Raw genomic sequence first — 19,024 nt, 5'->3', positions numbered from 1 at the left:
ACACTAAATTAAATTGATAACAACTATGAGGGAATAGATTAAATGAGAAGGAAATGCTCCTTGCTGATATGAAAACATTCAGTGATTTTGTGCTAAATTACTTCGAAATTGCACGTGTTTTTTTTTTTTTTTTTTGAAGCTTTGGCTCTGGAAAGAAAATTAAAGCATAATGTAAGCGAAAATGTAAGTAACAGGTTTAAGATTTCAGACTGCAATAGAATTGTTTTTTGTTCAGAAAAAAAATAATAAATCGTATATTGAAATATATATTCTTCTAATGAGTTTTTGACTCTTTGTACAAATAAATAAAATACTACCTCAATTTGAAGGGTAAAATATATATTTTTTCTTCTTTTTGCTAAAAAACAAATAGCTTATCACATTTTTACTACATTCGAAAGCATAGTTCAATTTATTTTGTATTTTAACCGTGCTGTTAAATGATGAACACATGCTGCCATCTAAGTTATAACGGTTTAAGCAGCCTGCGATAACAAATTGTAAAAATTTTCAAAAATAAAAACATTTTTCTTCAATATCTTATCTTATATATTAATCCCCTCTCATTTGAAAACTTATCAGGCTGGCCAATGACGAAAAAAAGACTTACGGTCGAAAATTCAAGTTTTCGAAATCGCCTCTTGCTGTTTCAAAACCTTGATGCTGCCTGTAGTTCTTATGCATTTTTTAAAGCAAAGTTCTAATGCAGTTTTCCATTTTTTACGTCGCTTTTGGCAAAAAAAAAAAAAAAAAAAATAGCCTGTGTGTGTGTTTATATTTTAATAAAGCTTAACAGCACTGGACTTAGTTGTTCGGTTTAATTGATAAGTTTTTTTCGGTAGAGCGTTCGGCTATAAACAATCTGAACTTCGGGCAAGCTTGGGCTGTCCGACATAATATCAAATTTATATTAGTATTACGCATTACATGTGCTCATAACATACACACCTAATAAAATAAATGCAGTGGCAATGCTACTTGGTGTTTCGACTCCTTTATGCAGGCTACAGTTATCATTCGGATAAGTTGATTGTTAATCGAACTGTGTTCTTTGAATACATCCAGACCACTCAACATAATGTAAGCATAAAAAAGTATTAGATTTACCTAAAGAAATCCTTTTTGTGCAGAAAAACATTTTTATTGTATGCTAAAATGTAGATGTTTTTAATAGCAGTGTTCGACCTTTTGTACAAATTAAAAAATACTACGCCCGATTAAAACTACGAGTTTCACTCAGTAAACCTTTAATTTTTTATTCGCGCGAATACGATATAAAGCATTAAAAGTATTATCAACTTCATTAGCAAGAAATTATTTTCTACTCCTCTGCTTTCTGCTGAAAAAAAAAATACATTTTGTCTACGTTCGAAAAATTACGCTTAAGAACGGACTCAGTTCAACTGGTTTTGGTTTTGAATTTTTAGTGTTCGATTAAAAGAGAATAATTTGAGGGCATTTAAGCCGTAACGGTTAAAGCAACCTTCTATGTGAAATAGTTCAATATTCAAAGATAAAAACACTTATTTTCAATCAAATTTATTACTTCTCTAGAATGTTTGTTTCAATCGCTACGTGAGATCTTCGTCATTCTTTAATCAAATTCCATGCTTTGCGAATAATTTTAAATCGTATCATGCTGGTTAATGACAAAACACAGATGCATGATCTTATTATTATTATTATTTTTTTTTTTGGCAAAAAGCTTTTTTGCTGTTTTTTACTACGCATTCCTTCAATGAATAGCTTTCGAAAAGGAAGGCGCAATTGCTAGGTTTGTTGGGGTGTCGTTCTGTTAGTCAGAATGGCGCCAATTCGAACACGTGCCAATAAATATCTCTTTAATGTTTCTTTTTTTATCGTCAGATGCTGACATGTGCAGGACAGTTAATTGCCACAACCTGTTTTTTCACATGCACAATTATTGCTTTTTCACGAGTCACCACTCAGCCACACTTTTAATGACATTTATGTTTGCATTGAAAATATGTACGATTAAAAGGGGAGCTATGATCAAATTATCACAACGTTGTATTTAACGAGGTTTTGTTACTGATGTCTTTAAATTACATGCCTTCTCTTCTGCGCTTACTTTTTTTTTTCGGTTCTTCGTCATAATGTTCTTCCTTTGAAATTCTTAAAGAGCGAAATGCCTTATGAAACGATTCGAAGCACAGTGCGGAGTTCCGCACGGGTCGACTAGTCAATCATATTTAAAGTCAAAACTACATAAAAAAAACAATATTAATTGCCCGAATAAATATTTAAAAGGCAATTACTATTGTAAAAAATAACCAAAAAATACATTAATTTTCGAGTAAATATCAGTTAGTTTATGTAATTGTGTTACTGTAAATTAGTTTTATAAATTGTTTAATTTCTTAAACACAGCAAACTTTTGATTCATTATCCATAAGCCAAATTTGTTGTTTGCTAAAGTTTCTTCTACGTAGCCTACATAGTCGTTCAACCTGCAGGCTATTTCTGTTCAAATACCTTAAACATAAATATTGTACTTTTAAGTAATTGAAATGTAGCGAAATTTTTAATATTTTAATTATCTCTGTGAAACTTCACTACAAAGATGGAAATACCAATGTATTATTATTATTTTTACTTCCTTGTAAAAAGAACAGGAAGTATTCGTGAAAATTTTTTCATTCAAATTCAGCCTTCAATTGTTGCCAAAATTTCCATTTTACTCATTGTCGAATGAATGTTGAGTAGATTTTTTTAGAACATCGCAATTGCATATGTACGTACAAACGTATGACAACCAAACGCACATTTTGATCAATAACGAAATTGCATCATTAATTACATTATTATTGTTAATACTATCATCGTATTAATACCAGTACTATTTGTCTTTAGTTCAATTCCTCAAAGATTATTTCCTTTTCAAGAAGCTTAAGATAAGTTTTTTTCTTTTTTTGAATAGTTTAAAACTTAACAAAAATTGCTCATTTCAGAAAATGAAATATAGAAATGAGGTACCCTGGAGATTTTTCAGGCAAAACATGTTTTGTTCGAATATGACTGTCCTTTAAAAAGTCAGTACAGTGACCGCCGCTTTTAAAATCACATTCGTTCTCAGGACATTTGATTTTGTAAAGCGGCTGATTTTATAAACCGAAATACCTACATTTGAAAAATGGAAGGTTTTACGGTTTAAATACTTTTAAAAAACGAAATGAATTACGTCATTTATTTTTGTTTTAAGTATATCAAAATACAGTTGTCAATTTAACTAAACATGAAGGCTTTTTATTTTTTTTTACACAAAGGTTTTAAAATATTGGCGTATTACAGATTGGTTAACAGAATTGGAGAGTAAAGATTCAATTTCGTTTGAGAGTTGACTGAATGTTTTGTAACGTTCAACATTATATTGCTCTAAAGTGCATCGTCTTTACTAATAATAAAGCTCAAATTCTCTCTGTCTGGATCTCTGTGACGCGCATAGCACCTAGACCGTTTTGCCGATTTCCTTGAAATTTGGCAGAAAGTTAGTTCGTAGCATAGGGGTGTGCACCTCGAAGCGATTTTTCGAAAATTCGATTTTGTTCTTTTTCTATTTCAATTTTAAAAACATTTTCCGGAGCAAAATTATCATAAGATGGACGAGTAAATTACGAAATTATCACGACGTGGAATGGGAAAGCGAATGAACATAGCCAATGGGCGAGAAATTCGTCATCCATTATTTGTAAATATACAGGCGAACCGAATGACCTTTTAATTTTCAACTACGGGCAAAGCTGTGCGGGTACCACTAGTATGTCATAAAGGGCTTTTCTGACATGCATTGAAGAGGCAAATTTGGAGCTGAGATATCCTCATCTTTCTGAGACCAATTCCTTCACTTATTGGTGTTTCTTTATCAATTTTTTTACGCATGATGTCCAAATTTTAATTTTATGAAACGGCGATAGTGATTTTATTAAAGGATGTTTTTAACATGTTTTGGTACTGCAAGATTCTCTTCTTCCAGATTTGATTTTAAAAAGCGGCTGATTTTATAATCCAGTGATTTTATTAGTGACGGGTACTGTATGGGGATACGTACAGGAAAACACGTCCTCCACTTTAATCCAAATTTAAATCCAACTTTATATTTGTTTGTTTATTTACTATTTGGTTAACGGGATTTGGCGAGCGTAGCGATCAGGGGCTCTAGTTAATTTCATCATCATCACTGCTATTTTTATTATTAATTAAAAAATTATTCTCACACCATCGTCATTGTCATTATTATAATAATTATTATTATTTATGAATAGTATTATTATAAACAAAATTATCTTCATTATAATCATCATTGTCATTATTATTATTATTACTGTAAAGTCGCCTGTCAAGGTATAACGCGTGAAAATTGCTTCTCTTCTTCTACATTTTAACGAAGCAATTGCCTGTTTAGTGATATTTTGATAGTTGAAATTTTAACTCTAACTCCGGTGGTGTAACTCTAAACTCCAGTAGATAGCGTTCATAGTTGACCGCTTTTTCGTTTCTTCATTCCCCTGAAATGACAGTCTTATCAGTAAAACAGTTAAGTTACCGATCGTGTTCAGCCTTGTCACAACAAAGCCTTTCCCTGCATATTAAACATTACCAAAACACATGATCAAATTATCATGACGTGGCGCGAGTTTCATTGTTGAAATACGCGCGTTACCTCGGCTAATATATATATTAGGACTATTACTACCATCATCATTAAATGTTTACTGAATTTAGTGATTTTATTTTTTGATATATTTATTGCTTTTAAATTGATTTTTTATAAAATATCCGGCCTTCTTTTAATCAATTAGCTATCTTTATTTTGTGTCCCATTATTTTATGTAAATGCGAAAAAGTAGGTAAAAAAAAAAAGAAGTATCGTTTTAGCATTTTTCAAAAGAAATATTTCCAAAACAGACGCTCGTAATGTTTGATTTTATTTAGGTTTGTTTTGAAAATCCGTTTTAGAGCTCGTATTAGATGCATCTCAGACGCGTTTTCAACTGTTTAAAAAAAATCATATCTAAAATTCCATATTTTAAAAATATACTCATATTCAAATGATTATTATCTAAAAGCTTTTCGTTTCTCTTCTTGTATTAAAACATCAAAGTTTGTTCGAGTGTATTGGAGGCACCTTATCAATTGCCATCTTTAAAGACCAGTACAATGCCACCGATTAAAAAAAAAAAAATGTTGCGTTAATTTAACTCATAAATATAAAGAACTAGCTGTACCCGACGCGCGTTGCTACGCCAACAAAAAAATACATCATTATACTGATTTTCATGACAATCGGTTGAACGGGGAAGAAGTTGCTACTCTGCAGTGCCACCTGGTGGCGAGTGGCTTCAATGAGCATATTATGCACCTTCTCCGTGGAAAAATACATATATATAGCAATTTTCATAACAATCGGTCCAAGTATCAAGTGAAGCCGTGACTATACTCAAATTTTGAACTCACGCAGTTTGCAATCAATCGCTAAAAATATCAAATAGAAAAAGTTTTAAATCCCCCCGTTGCATGAAAAGCCATAAAACAATAAAGAAAGAATTTATTTGTTCAAACTCAAGAAAAATGGCAACAGCTAACTTCTTATCAATGAGATCTTTCACGCGAATTAATTTCTGCAGCCGATAATTTTATTCGTATTTATCCAATGGATTGTGACTTAAATTGGAATAAAAAAGGAACTATCGATCGGATTTTTTTCGAACTGGTCTATAAACATTCCCAGTACCAAAAAGAACAAACGGTGAAAGTTTCAGCCAAATCTGCCGGGTAGTTTTTGAGTTCATGGATGACATACAAACATTCATTTATATATATATAGATGTGAGTTAATTGATCTAAGTTGTATTGTCAAATATTTTACTGGCATACATTACACATTTATAAAGCGTATAACACCAGGCTTACATGGGCGCCCATATGCAAAATTTTAAGGGGAAGGGCTCAGATATTTCCCCATGGTTTAACAGGTTATTTTCCACATAAAAACCGACTTCAGTACAGATTAGAGTTATTAAAGTTTGACATTTTTAATAAATTATTCATTAATGGCTGGAGAAGAAATGTTTTTACATTTTTGCAAAAAAAATTTACTAAAAGCAAGGAAGTTCTAATTTCTAAGGGGGAAAGGGGGGGGTTGAGCTCCTACTTGTACCCCTATATGGGTGCATTTTCCAGGCCACCAAAACGCACATTTCTAAATTTAATTTAATATTATGTTTACAATGAAAATACTAATTAATAACAAACGAGTCACAGTACGGTTAACATGAAGATTTAGTAAACAAATAAATTAAAAAAACACGTTGCTAAAAACATTATAAATATTTAATACAATTTAAACATTGTAAAACTTTAAAGAAACGTCAAAAAGTACTTTGTAAATTGAAATTGTAAATAGAATAAATTTAGTATGATGTTATTACACTTATTATGAAAACAATGCTTAGTTATATTATAAAGGTGACAGTGTGGTTCGCATGAACGTAAAAAAATAATAATGAAGGTAATGAATTTTAAAAACGGGTATAGTTAAAAATACTATCAATATTTATTGTCGCTATTTAAAAAAAAAAAAAAAGCGTGAAAACGTCTTGAAACGACGAAAACTAATTTTTACCATTAAAGAATAAGTAATATTATGAAGGTCGCATGTAGTTTGGCATAAAAATAAGCAAATGAAGAACAAAAAAAAGTGAATTAACAAATGTGTAGTTAAACATTCCAGAAATGTTTATTGGTACAATTTAAAAGGTGAAAAAGCTTTTTGAAAAGTTGAAAACTAATTTGTACATTTGAGAATAAGAAATATTACAAGTGTCATCATACTGCAGTTCACATATATGAATAAATAAGATAGAATAAAAATAATTTTAAAATGTGCAGTTAGAAAGAATGTAAATATTTATCGGTAAATCTTCTCGTAACATCGAAAACTAATTTGTAACATTAGGAAACACATAAGATCGGGATGTTCATACTGTAGTTTACATAAATAAAAATTGAAAAAAAAAATAATAAAAATAAAAAATATGTAGTTAAAAGTACTGTAAATATTTATAGGTACGATTTAAAAAGTGTAAAAGCTTCCTTAAACGTTGGAAAACTAATTAGTAATGTTAGGGAATAGGTAATATTATTAAGATCGCAGTGTGGTTCGCACAAACATAAATCGATAACTAAAAACAAAAGGAATTAAAACATGCGTAGTTTAAAATACAATAAATATGCACCGGTATATGTTTAGTGTAAAAGTGTAAAAGCGTCTTGAAACACCGAAAACTAATTTGTAACATTAAGGGAATAAATGTTATATAGGTCCCAACGAAGTTTACATAAACATAAATAAGTAATAAAATGTGTAGTTAACAATACTAGAAATATATATATCGGTATATTTTAAAAAGTAAAAACTGATTGAAAAACCGATAATTAAATTGCAATGAAATATAAGAGGAATAAGAAGAAATTATAAATGTCAAAGCGCAGATCACATAAACAAATAAATTAAAATTAAAAAAAGTAGGTAAAATTTTGTAAACTAACGGTACAATTTAAAAGGTGTAAAAACTCTTTGAAACGTTGAAAACTAATTAGTTAGTAAACTTGTTATGGAATAAGTAATATCATTAAGTTCGCAGTGTAGTTCACATAAAACTAAAAAAACACTAGAAAGACTGAAGGGGGGAGTGTGGCCACTACCTATTTTTGGGGTGAATTTAAAAAAAAAATCTCCCTAAGTGAGTCCACATGCCCGATGCAACTTCTTTTAAGACTAAATCAAAACTTAGAACGCAAATATTTTTTATCTTTAGCGCCTTTACTCGCCAAAAGGTAGAATTAGTTTCTCTTCCCAACAGCGATGCTTACCGCTTGGCTGGTAAGCAAGCGGCACTGTTAATAGTACAGTCCAGTCCCGACTTACGCGAGGGATGCATTCCAAGACCCCTCGCGTAAGTTGAAATTTCGCGTTGTGAAAAAAGGGTGTGTGTATGAATTTTCATAAATATACGAATTATTTTAGACACTTGTAAACACCATCTCAAACTGTTTTAAACCATTCCTTAACTATGCATTACCATTTCTTGCATAAAGAACTGAATTTTAATTGTACTAAAAAAACAGTTTAATTCTGCATAAAATACTGTTACGATGCACAAAATCAATGATCAATGGGTGAAATAAAAATAAAGCAGTTCAGTACGTACAGTACGTAGTAATAATAAAATGCAGCTTTATAATAGATATACGGTACAGTAGATACAGTAATAACCTATATTTATAACTTAAAATGTGAAGATGATGAGGATTTATGCTGCGCAATTTGACTGTTCAGCCTCCCCCTGACACCGCATTGGCGTCAGGAAACTCGCAGGAGAAAAGGAAGAACAGGAATGGGCAATGAATTAATCTTTTTTCTGCTGAAAATTTTCGCGTTGTGGGCGAGTAATTCGCGTTAGCTATGAAATTAGTTACTCCTGAGAAACTCGCGTTATCGCCATTTCGCGTAAGTCGAATCGCGTTCTAGCGGGAGTCGACTGTATTTGGATAACCAACCGGCATCATAAAGATGAAGTTACAGGTTAAATTAGAGTAAATAGCATTTTTTTCGTGCTACTATACAATTAGGATAAAGGAAAAAAAATACTTTTTTTTGTTGTAAAATATCTTAGAGGCCACTGTGGCCCCTCCCGTCTTTCTAGGTATAAGGATCAATATTTACAGTACTATGAGGCGAATGGTTAAATGACTAAACAAGCATTCAAATACTGTCATACAATGAAAAGTCAGAGAGCTCCATTAAGCTCCATTAGATATAATTCGAGTTATTGAACAGTAAACTACCCGAGAGGTCACACAGGCCCCTCCGCCTTTCTAGTGATAAATAGTAAAAAATAAAAGGAATTAAAAAATGTGTAGTTAGAAATGATATAAATGTTTATCGGTACGATTAAAAAAGTGTAAAACTTCTTCAAACGTTGAAAACTAATTTATAACATCAGGGAATAAGTAATGTTACAAAGGTCACAGAGTAGTTCATATAAACATAAATTAATAATAAAATAGAAGGAATTAAACAATGTTTAGTTAAAAATACGATAAATATATATCGGTACATTTTAAAAAGTAAAATCTGCATAAATCGCCAAAAACTAATTCATAACATTATGGAATACAAAATGTGTAGTTACAAATACTGTAAATATTTATCGGTACAAATTAAAAAGTGTAAAATCTTATTGAAACGCTGAAAATTATTTTGTAATGTTAGGGAATAAGAAATATTATGATGTTCACAATGAAGTTCACATAAATCTAAATAAATAATAAAAGTGAAATTAATTAAAAAATATGTAATTAAAAATACTGTAAATATTTATTACTACTATTTAAAAAGTTTAAAATCTTCTTAAAACGTCGAAAACTAATTAGTAACATTAGAGACCAGTTCGTAAAAGATGAACAATTGGTAGTTCCGGAACAAATGATTATCGCTATTGCAATAAAATGAAACAAACTATTTAAAGCACGACAATCCGTTCAGATAATGGGAGACCAGTTCGTAAAAGATGAACAATTGGTAGTTCCGGAACAAATGATTATCGCTATTGCAATAAAATGAAACAAACTATTTAAAGCACGACAATCCGTTCAGATAATGGGAGCATGCCATAAAAATCGATATGGCAAAAATCTTTGTTTGTATTGCTAAGAAAAATGACTATTTTACCTCTTCCGACGCCGCTTCAACAGGAAGAGAATCATCTTCATCCTTTTCTTCTCCCTTAACACAGGGAGATATTCTATTGCAAAACATGACATTCGAATTAGCTCCGTAGCTCCTTTAACTTTTGTGACTGAATTTCAAATGTTCCCATTGAACTCATTTTCCCTGCAGTACATCGCGATTACGCAATACCTCGAGCATGCGCAGAAGCGTCTTGGAACCAGCATGCGAGAGGATGGAAGGGAAAAAAAAGAGGTGATTTTGAAACGCACAATCCATAACGCTTGTTCACAGGATGATTTGATACTAAATGGTTTTTATGACATTTGACTGTTTTTTTCTTTTCCTCTTTTTTTTAGGCAGGGGCGGGGAGGGAAGTCGGGCAGCACCGTTTTCAACATTTTTAGTCTGATGGAATACTTAATGTCAGAAGTTTAATATCAACATGCTTAATATCTTCATATAGTTATACTTTTTTTTTCTAAATGATAATAATAAACACTAAAAACAGGAATTGTTTTAATTCAAACAAAAACTTATTTTTAGACTTTTCTATTGCGAATAATCATAAATAAAGTCTAAGTTAGAAAAAAAATGTAACTTTTAGAGCTTTTCTCTATTATCTCAAATATTTATATCAGTGAATGTATACTTTAAAACTGGTACAAAGTTGACTTTTAGAAGTTGCCCGCCCCCCTTGCTAGGAATATAACTTATTTATTAATAACGCCGAAGTTTAAAAATAAATAAATAAAGGGTTTTAGATATCCGCTGTGAGCGGAAAGTGTTCGCATTAGTGGATGAATATTTTAAAATTAAAACAGAAAATGAGAATCTTTTAAGAAAGAAAAATTAGTAGTTATAACAGCTACTAAGTTACGAAGGTGCCCTTCACATAAAAACTTTTTTGTGGGAAAAAAAATGACGTACGTTAACCATAATGAAGCGATATTTTGGAGAAAATGTTTTGCTTTTCAACCACAGACGTCAATTTTAGTATGCTTTTAAAATGTGCAGGGAGACTCATCTTAAGCTTAAAATGATTAACTAAAAAAAAAAACATTTTTTTTTTTAAATCACAGGCAATTTAGGTTACCATGGGTAACATTTTTAGTTATTCTCAAACAAAAATTAAAAGTGATAACTGGCTGAAAACTGGTCCTTCTTGCGTTAAACATCGTCAAATCATTTTCATACTCTCCTAGAAATTTTTAGCATGATCTGATTTTTATTTTTATTTATTTATTTATCTGCGTGTGTGTGCCTGTGTTCTCCTTTTAAGTGAAAATAACGGTAGATCATTTTTTAAAGTAAAATCTTAAATATATTCCCCTAATGATTTTTACGTTATTAGACTTACAAGACGGCAATATATAGTAAAGAAAGAAATAGTTTTTTTGAACAGTGGTTTTCTCTCTGGTCTAAAGAGATTAAAATGTTCAAAACAGGAAAAAAATGTTCAAAAAAGGGGCTTTCTACATAAAATCTGACGAATGAAAAAGTTTTGCAACGCGCCGAATTAAATCTTTCCGTAGTTATAAGAGTGACGAAAAAACTTTTTTTTTTTTGAATAATGGTTTTCCTTCTAGTCTCAAGAGATTAAGTTGTTCAAAACGGAAAAAGTTTGTTCAAAAAAGAGACTTTCTACAAAAAAATCTGACGAGTGAAAAAGTTTTGCAAGCGCCGAATTAAATCCTTCAGAAGTTATGAAAGTGATGGTGATGAGAGCAAAACCGACTTATTACATTTATGTCAAAAAAAAGCTCTTTTTTTATTTCAGTTTTTTAATTTTAGTTCCACCAATTTATTTATATTACTTCGTAAAAGTTGAGCATACAGTCGAGTCTGGACTTAGGAATGCGTTCCAAGACCCCTCGCGTCAGTCGAAATTTCACGTTATGGAAAAGGGTTAGAATACCATTTTTTTATTACGAACATGCCCATTTATTTTAGACATTTGTTAACATTCCTCGAACTGTTTTAAATCGTTTCTTAACTATATATTAGTTTCTTACAAAAAGAACTAAATTTTTATATAAAAAATGTTGCATTATTCAACGAAAAATGCTTTTACGATGCACAAAATCAATGATCAATAGGAGAGAAATAAATGGAACAATACAGTACGTTAAGACCAGTTTGTAGCAATAATGAAATGCAGCACTATAACAGTGCTGTTCAGTACATACAGCTATATTTATGTAAAACTTAAAAACCGATTCTTCATGCTGCGCGATCAGTCTTGTTTCGGCAGCATACACATTAATCAACTCGTCAGAAGAAGAAGAAGAAGAAAGATTCGTGAGTTGATCTCTACTTTCAACCGAAAACTTTGTCTTACGGTTGAGGAATTCGTGTTACCGTAAACGCGGGCTACTTTGGCCCAGAGTCCTTCTTTGGCACAAATGGAGAAAAAGGTATAACGTCCTCTGTGAATCTTCAGGGCCCAATTTTTGCAACATATTTTGACAGATTCCACTAGAGAGCATCCCCAAGCACTCAATTATGTGTACCTAGCTGTAGCTCTGCTTAAGAAGCAACACTAGTGGTTCTATGTTCCTTGTGCTAACATGTGACTTCATAACCTCTCAAATTTCTCCATGTAGAAGCAGTTCTACATCAGTTAAGAGTTTTTTAAGTGCCTATTTATGAGCACTGTTTAATATTACATGCCGTAATATAGTTGTACTTCTCATTTCTGTTTATGTTTTTTTTTTCTTTTTTATTTTTTAAATTGACAATGACAACATATCTCTAAAACTTGAAAAAATTCGCCAGAGAGATTTGGAAAAGTAAAGAATATCTAAAACTAAGACTCTAACCAGGAAAAACACAAGAAAAAACCTGAAGTTCTCGTCAACGGATATAGAAAGAGATTGCAGACTCAGTTCATCAGGGCTCAGTTGCATGACTTTCATTATGGAAGCTGAAGAGGAATTAAAAGTTGCAGGACTTTTAGAAAAAATTTTTACTCAGTTGCATCTACTTTTTACAAATATTGTTAAATTTGTTAGAAAGTTTACGCAATTTTATTACTGTAGACTCGAATGAGCTCAGGTTTCCTATAAGATAGCTGTTCATGCGAGAGAAGAAGGTGCGAATGCGAATGTTGAGAGCATGGAATGCTCCAAAAAGTTTTGGAAGGGACCAAAAATTTAGGATCCTTTGTTTTAAAAATGGTGTTATCTTAGTAAAATTATTCAACCTCCAAAACTAATGAAAATATGACTGTTCTTCGTCGGTAATTTCTGAAACAATAACTAGGTGTGCACACAAATTAAAAAAATAATAATAATAACTTCCTTTAAAACAACTATGTGTGACTCAAACTTCTTGTGAAATGTATTTTCCTTTCAAATAAATATTTTTCTCTATAAGTACAATTCTTTCTTTGACTCTAGTTAGTTCTAAAATGATTTTATACAGGGAAAACCACTTTGGACCAAAGTAACCCAAACGCAAGGGTAACATTGGCTCAAATAAAAACAATAACAAAGAGTAAAAATACTTGGAAATAAACTGATCACTATTAAAAAATTAAATTAAGAGATCTCTAGATGTGTAAAACAAGTTTCCACTCTTGGAAATATAAATAGTTACAAAATTAGAGAGAAAATAATAAGAAAAGTTCCAAAATCTGGGCCAAAGTAGCCCGCGTTTACGGTAACTTTAAACTCATTACATGTAAAACATTCGCGTTATAGCCATTTCGAGTAAGTCGAATCGCGTTGTAGCGTTATGTTTTTAATTATTTTTATCACTTGATTAAAAGAAAAGACATCAATTTATATTTTGGACAAAGCACGAGCATTGTAGTAAATATGAAATAACATGTTGCTATTAGTTGGAATAACATTAAACATTTTAACGTTATTGTGGAAAATAGTTTTTTAACGTTAAACGTACGACAGATTAGATAAAGTATTCTTTCTCTTCAATATAAATTCAAATTTCTTGTCTTATGATCACTGTCGAGTTTCGGGGAGGGAGGGGCGGCAGACGAGGGAGAATGCTGTTTCTCGAAGTAATTAATTTTTGTATTGAAAAGTAATGTAATTGTAATGTAAAGTGATTAAAGTGAAAAAACAACGTAAAAAAAGCATAAATTCTTGAGAATTAGTGCTTAATTAAGTTGGTTTTTCAATTTAATTATATCGTAGTGTAGTACAAACTTTATTTCCTCATTTTTCATTTGAGAGAGTAAGAAGCAAAGGAATGTGAGTGGACATTTTCAAGTTTTGAGTGAAACGCGTTTAAAGTTGCGGTCCTTGGTAGGCTTCCATCGAAACGTTTTTCTAAATCATGCTGCAGAGCCGCACCTACTAGGACTACTAGTACCTACAACCTCTTGCACCATAAAAACAGATGAGAAGGTCACCTACCATGAGTACTGGTTATCCCCAAAGTTTTAGTTTTATCACTTACATCCCTTTGCTTCTCACTGCCTCATTTAGTGTAAAGTGGTTTCAAACCACCTTTTTTGGTGAGTTCTCCCAAACCCAAAGGTAAGTATAAGTTCCCCCAAGCATCTTTTCTTACCACGGGATTACTAATGATATTATACTTATCTAAAAACACAATTATTTCCGCAAATTAGCTCAATTATATTATAAGATTGTTTACGAACATCAAAAATAAAGTATTGCTAAGCCCAGTTGTAGAAACAACTAAATTTTTTTTTCATCAAAACTATTAAAGAAGCAAGTGATTAGCATTTTGATCACTACCATAGGAGATGGAAGGGTTTGGCTCATGCAAGTCTTTTTATGTACACTGTTCTACAGTCTACACATGCTTAACATCCTTTCAAAACGTTCTACGTATTTCATCAACACATCATCATCCAAAAAAAGAAAAGAAAAAAAAAGGTAAAGTAGAAGAGGCAGAAAATACAGAACAAATTGAAGGTAATGCAGCAGAAACTGAATAATTGCTTTCCCTTCAATGGTAGTCAAACAATATGAGTTGAAAATAAGAAGCACACTTGAGAGAGAGAGAGAGAGAGAGAGAGAGAGAGAGAGAGAGAGAGAAAGAGAATAAATGACTTGCATTTCGTTGCTTTTTCTTTTGTTCTTTTAATGAATACACATAGTAGCTGCTTTAATTCGAGGTTCTTTTCAAATGAAAACGCATTGCAAGGATTTATTGAGAAATCCTGAGACGAAAAACAGAATTTCTTCAAATGAATGGTATTTTTGGAGAACTATTATGTTGCTGAGGCTTAAGCACAATGAACTTTTTGATAAGAAACATGGACCTCGGCATAAGGTCATGTATTCGTACAAACTTTGAGTCAAAATTGTCCATGGTATGGTGTGATACTTCTCAAGTTGTTTTTATCAATTTTATTAAATAACTATTAGGGATGCGTCACTCATGAACGAACGGATCTTAAAAACCGACTCCTAAAAATGAACGGTGTAGTACGATCGTAGGATCTCCTTAAAAATGAACGACCGTTCTTTTGAACGATGATAGTTATAGTTATTCTGTCTCATTTAATTTCTAAATTCAAAAATTTTTATGTCTTTTGGTATTGCTTCATTTTGCATATTCAAAACATTTTTCTGCTTTATTTTCACCTTCAAGATGTTTTACATAATAGTATTTGGCGGTTTTTTTATTGATTTATTTAATTTTAAAAAAAAAGATCAATTTTACAAATTTTGTGACGCCACATTAATTTTATTTATTTTCCTTTTTAAAGTTTAATCATTTCATTTAGTATTATGCAGAGAGATGCCTTGAGACTTTTGGAGTGGAAAAAAGATCTCTTACCATTCGATTACCGAGAAATAGATTACAGAATGAACCATAATTGCTTTATACATAAGCTATTGCTTTATATACGCCTAAATAAAATATTTTTAATTAAATTTTTATTGGCATATTTTCTAACTGTTAGGTAATTTAAATTGATTTTCCTCAAAAGAATGTAGCAAAACAAATGAAACATTTTCAGTGCACGTCAGTAACTCTTGCGGAGATATCACCTGCAACTTTTCAAATGAACGGGTTCAGTGTACGAGTTGAAATCACGAACCATCATTAAAGAACGAAATTGACCATCACTAGCAGCTTAAAAGTCAGGGCCATTTTTCCATCACGAGGTAAAGCCAACCGTAAACACTAGAGGTGTGACATCGTTGATTAAACATTGATGTTTCAAATCAGCCATAGTCAAAATTAAAAAATCGATACATCAAGCAAATAACATCGATGTTTTAAAACATCGAACTTTTTAATGTATATTCCTGCATAATAAACTTTTTTAATGCTAGCAAGTATCTATTATTAGTGAAAAAGGATTTTGAATTGTCAAAGGAAAGAAAATCATCGTTGAAACGAACTAAAATTTCAAATAAAGTAATACAAAGAAATAAATAACTTATATACGTAATTAGAATTTTGAAAAAGGAAACATTAATACGTATTAAGAGGAACAATTTCGTAACATCTATTAATTTTCTCTTGAATAATAGAAGAACTAGAAGTTAGTTATATCACTTGTAACGTAAATCAATTAGAGATTTTTATAAAGAATTTTTTCAAACTATATAACACATAAACACCCCCCCCCCCCAAAAAAAAAGGAAAGGAGGAAAAAAAGGAAAAGGATAAAACAAAAGAAAATGTTACTAGAAATAATTGTTCTAGTAGACTTACTTCTAACGAAGTTACATGGAAAAATTGTACAAATTATGTTTAAAACGTAATACATATTCAAAGATTATAACTATTTATGGCGACTTGAAACGCACACTAGCAACAGTGTAGTACACACTTAAAGTAAAATTCTTATGTTTTAAAACAACAAACTATTCAGAGCGGGAGACTAAAAAAAGCTTATCTTAGAGGAAAACTATAATACAAACTCATGTTTATGTTGGGAAAAAACTTAAGCAACACTCAATGTTGTAGTGAACAGTGAGCTTTAAAAAAGAAATGTTAAGTTTTCTGAAATATAAGTCTACTTCTGTACACCTAAACCTGTTTTTATGCGGTGGATAGGGACCGCATAAAAAAAATTGTTCGGAACTTCACGTGTAGCTATAAAAAGTTGCTTTCGCGGCACAGTTAAATTTTTTTTTTTTTTTTTTTTTTTTAATGCGGTGGATAGCGACCGCATAAAAAAAGTCTCACGTAGAAAATAACCCAAAATGTTATCTTTAAACAAAATTAAAATAAATCAAGTGATGATAATTTTGCCGACTAACGAAAAATTTCCAGAATAAGGAAATTTTTGAGAGGTCACAATGACTTTCCATCGGGATGCCCCTGTCGTCACTTGAAAATACTATCTTGCACTCTCGTTTTATGAATAATTTCTGTTCCTTTTATAAATAATTTTCATATACCGTTTAAAAAAAAATCGCACAAAAAAAGACCGCAGGTTTGGGTGTGTATAACTAACAATAGAAAAATCTTACTTCCCATTGTGATATACGTCGCAATTACTAATAAAAAATGAAGTTTCTATCATAACAGTAAACACATTTATTTTTAAGGATATTTTTGGTTCAACTGTAAAACATCGAACGCAAGGCGCGCGATTGATGGACGCGAGAATTGATTCTCGAAAAAATATCGATCCCAAAACATCGATGGCAGAAACATGGAACAACAATTTCGAACATTGAATACGATTTCGAGTTCAGATTTGTTCGCAGTTTTAAATAGGATTTTCTTCATGAGGTGAGTATCAGTATTTGATTTTTCAATTCCTACTATTAGTTCACCCTTTCACTATTTATTTATCTTGTTCAAATTAGTAAGTTAAGTAAGTAAAATATTTTTCATTCATGGGTGACTTTCAAATGCATTGACACATTAGGTTCGACACAATTTCAAAATTTTTGTTGTTATAAACGTGAAAACTTTCTTAGGCATAAATTCCTTACAATTACCAGTGATTATTCGAGAATTAATTTGCTTAGAGTTTAGAAATTCCAAAAAAAAAAAAAAAACATCTTGGCAAGTCATCGTTTTTTCTCATGAATGCTACCTTTATAAAACATTCTGTAATTTCTTTTCTGAAAATAAATAGTCTAACAAATCTTGACTAAACTGATCTTAAATACTCAGTAATAAGTCAAAATGGTATAAATATTTATTTATTTAAGAAATTTTAAGTATAACTGTTTTTCTCATAAGCGTTACTTTGTTTCCTAAATAAAACGTAAAGTTTACGATAAAAACGTATTAAATAAAACATTAAATGCGATTACAATGAATAGCTAAAAAATTTCAATTTGATTCAAAATTTCAATATTGAAACTAGTTTTTAAAGACTAAGGAAAAATTTTTTTTAAACGAATATTCTTAGCTATAGCAACAATCATGAGAGATGGACTCATGAAATAATTTATTGTAGACTTTTGGCTGTGATTCCTATAAAATATGTAGTTATTTAGATACCATATCTTAAGAATTAGAGTTTTTCCTAAGCAACGCACACAAATTTCATTTTTGAATAACATTAGCTTTGTGTCAGTGTTCACTCTTCAATTTTTAATGCATGTGAATTTATTATATTTATGTATATGAAAAAAAATATATTTTTGATAAAGGTATGAGTTAAAAATAATACAATAACTATGCAACAATACAACAATACTATGGATCTACTCATTACTTGGGTCTGATTATTTTTCTCTTTTTAATGGGGAGTTAGATGCCTTAGACTTTTGTACACTTAGTGCATCTAGTTTTTCATGTGCCACCATTAAAGCGCGGATGTCAATGCCACATATAACTTTGACACCCAGTTTCAACCAGCTGGAGGCACTTGGGCTCTCTTCGATGTGAAACGGCACTAACGATATTAAAGTAGAAATTGAATCATGCATTGATCTGCAACTAACTAACAGCAACAGATTTTTCATTTTAATTTTAACGCTTTTGTATTAGTTTTGGGGACATTGCTACTCAAAATATTTAATAAGTATTTTAAAGACATTTATGCGCAACAAATAAATAAATTGTTAGGAAAAGTTGTGTTTCTATACTTTTATATTTCCGAAAAGGATCCTTATTATTATAAAGTTAATTGCTTAGTCAGTTTTGGGTGGAGTTATCTTTTCTCTTTCCTGGATGCTCAAACTAGGCTAGCATAGTCAATTAATTAAGGTTTTAGATTACTAATAAAATGCGCTATTGTGCGCTAAATACTGCCTACCGCATACCCAGCAGCGGATTTGGGAATTAATTTAACAATTTTGTTTATTATTTTTTAATTGATTTCTCATTTGCATTTTTTTTATATATGAGGCA

The sequence above is a fragment of the Uloborus diversus genome, chromosome 9 (genome assembly GCF_026930045.1).
Source record: "Uloborus diversus isolate 005 chromosome 9, Udiv.v.3.1, whole genome shotgun sequence".
Classification (NCBI taxonomy): domain Eukaryota; kingdom Metazoa; phylum Arthropoda; class Arachnida; order Araneae; family Uloboridae; genus Uloborus; species Uloborus diversus.
This window is presented reverse-complemented; position numbering follows the sequence as displayed.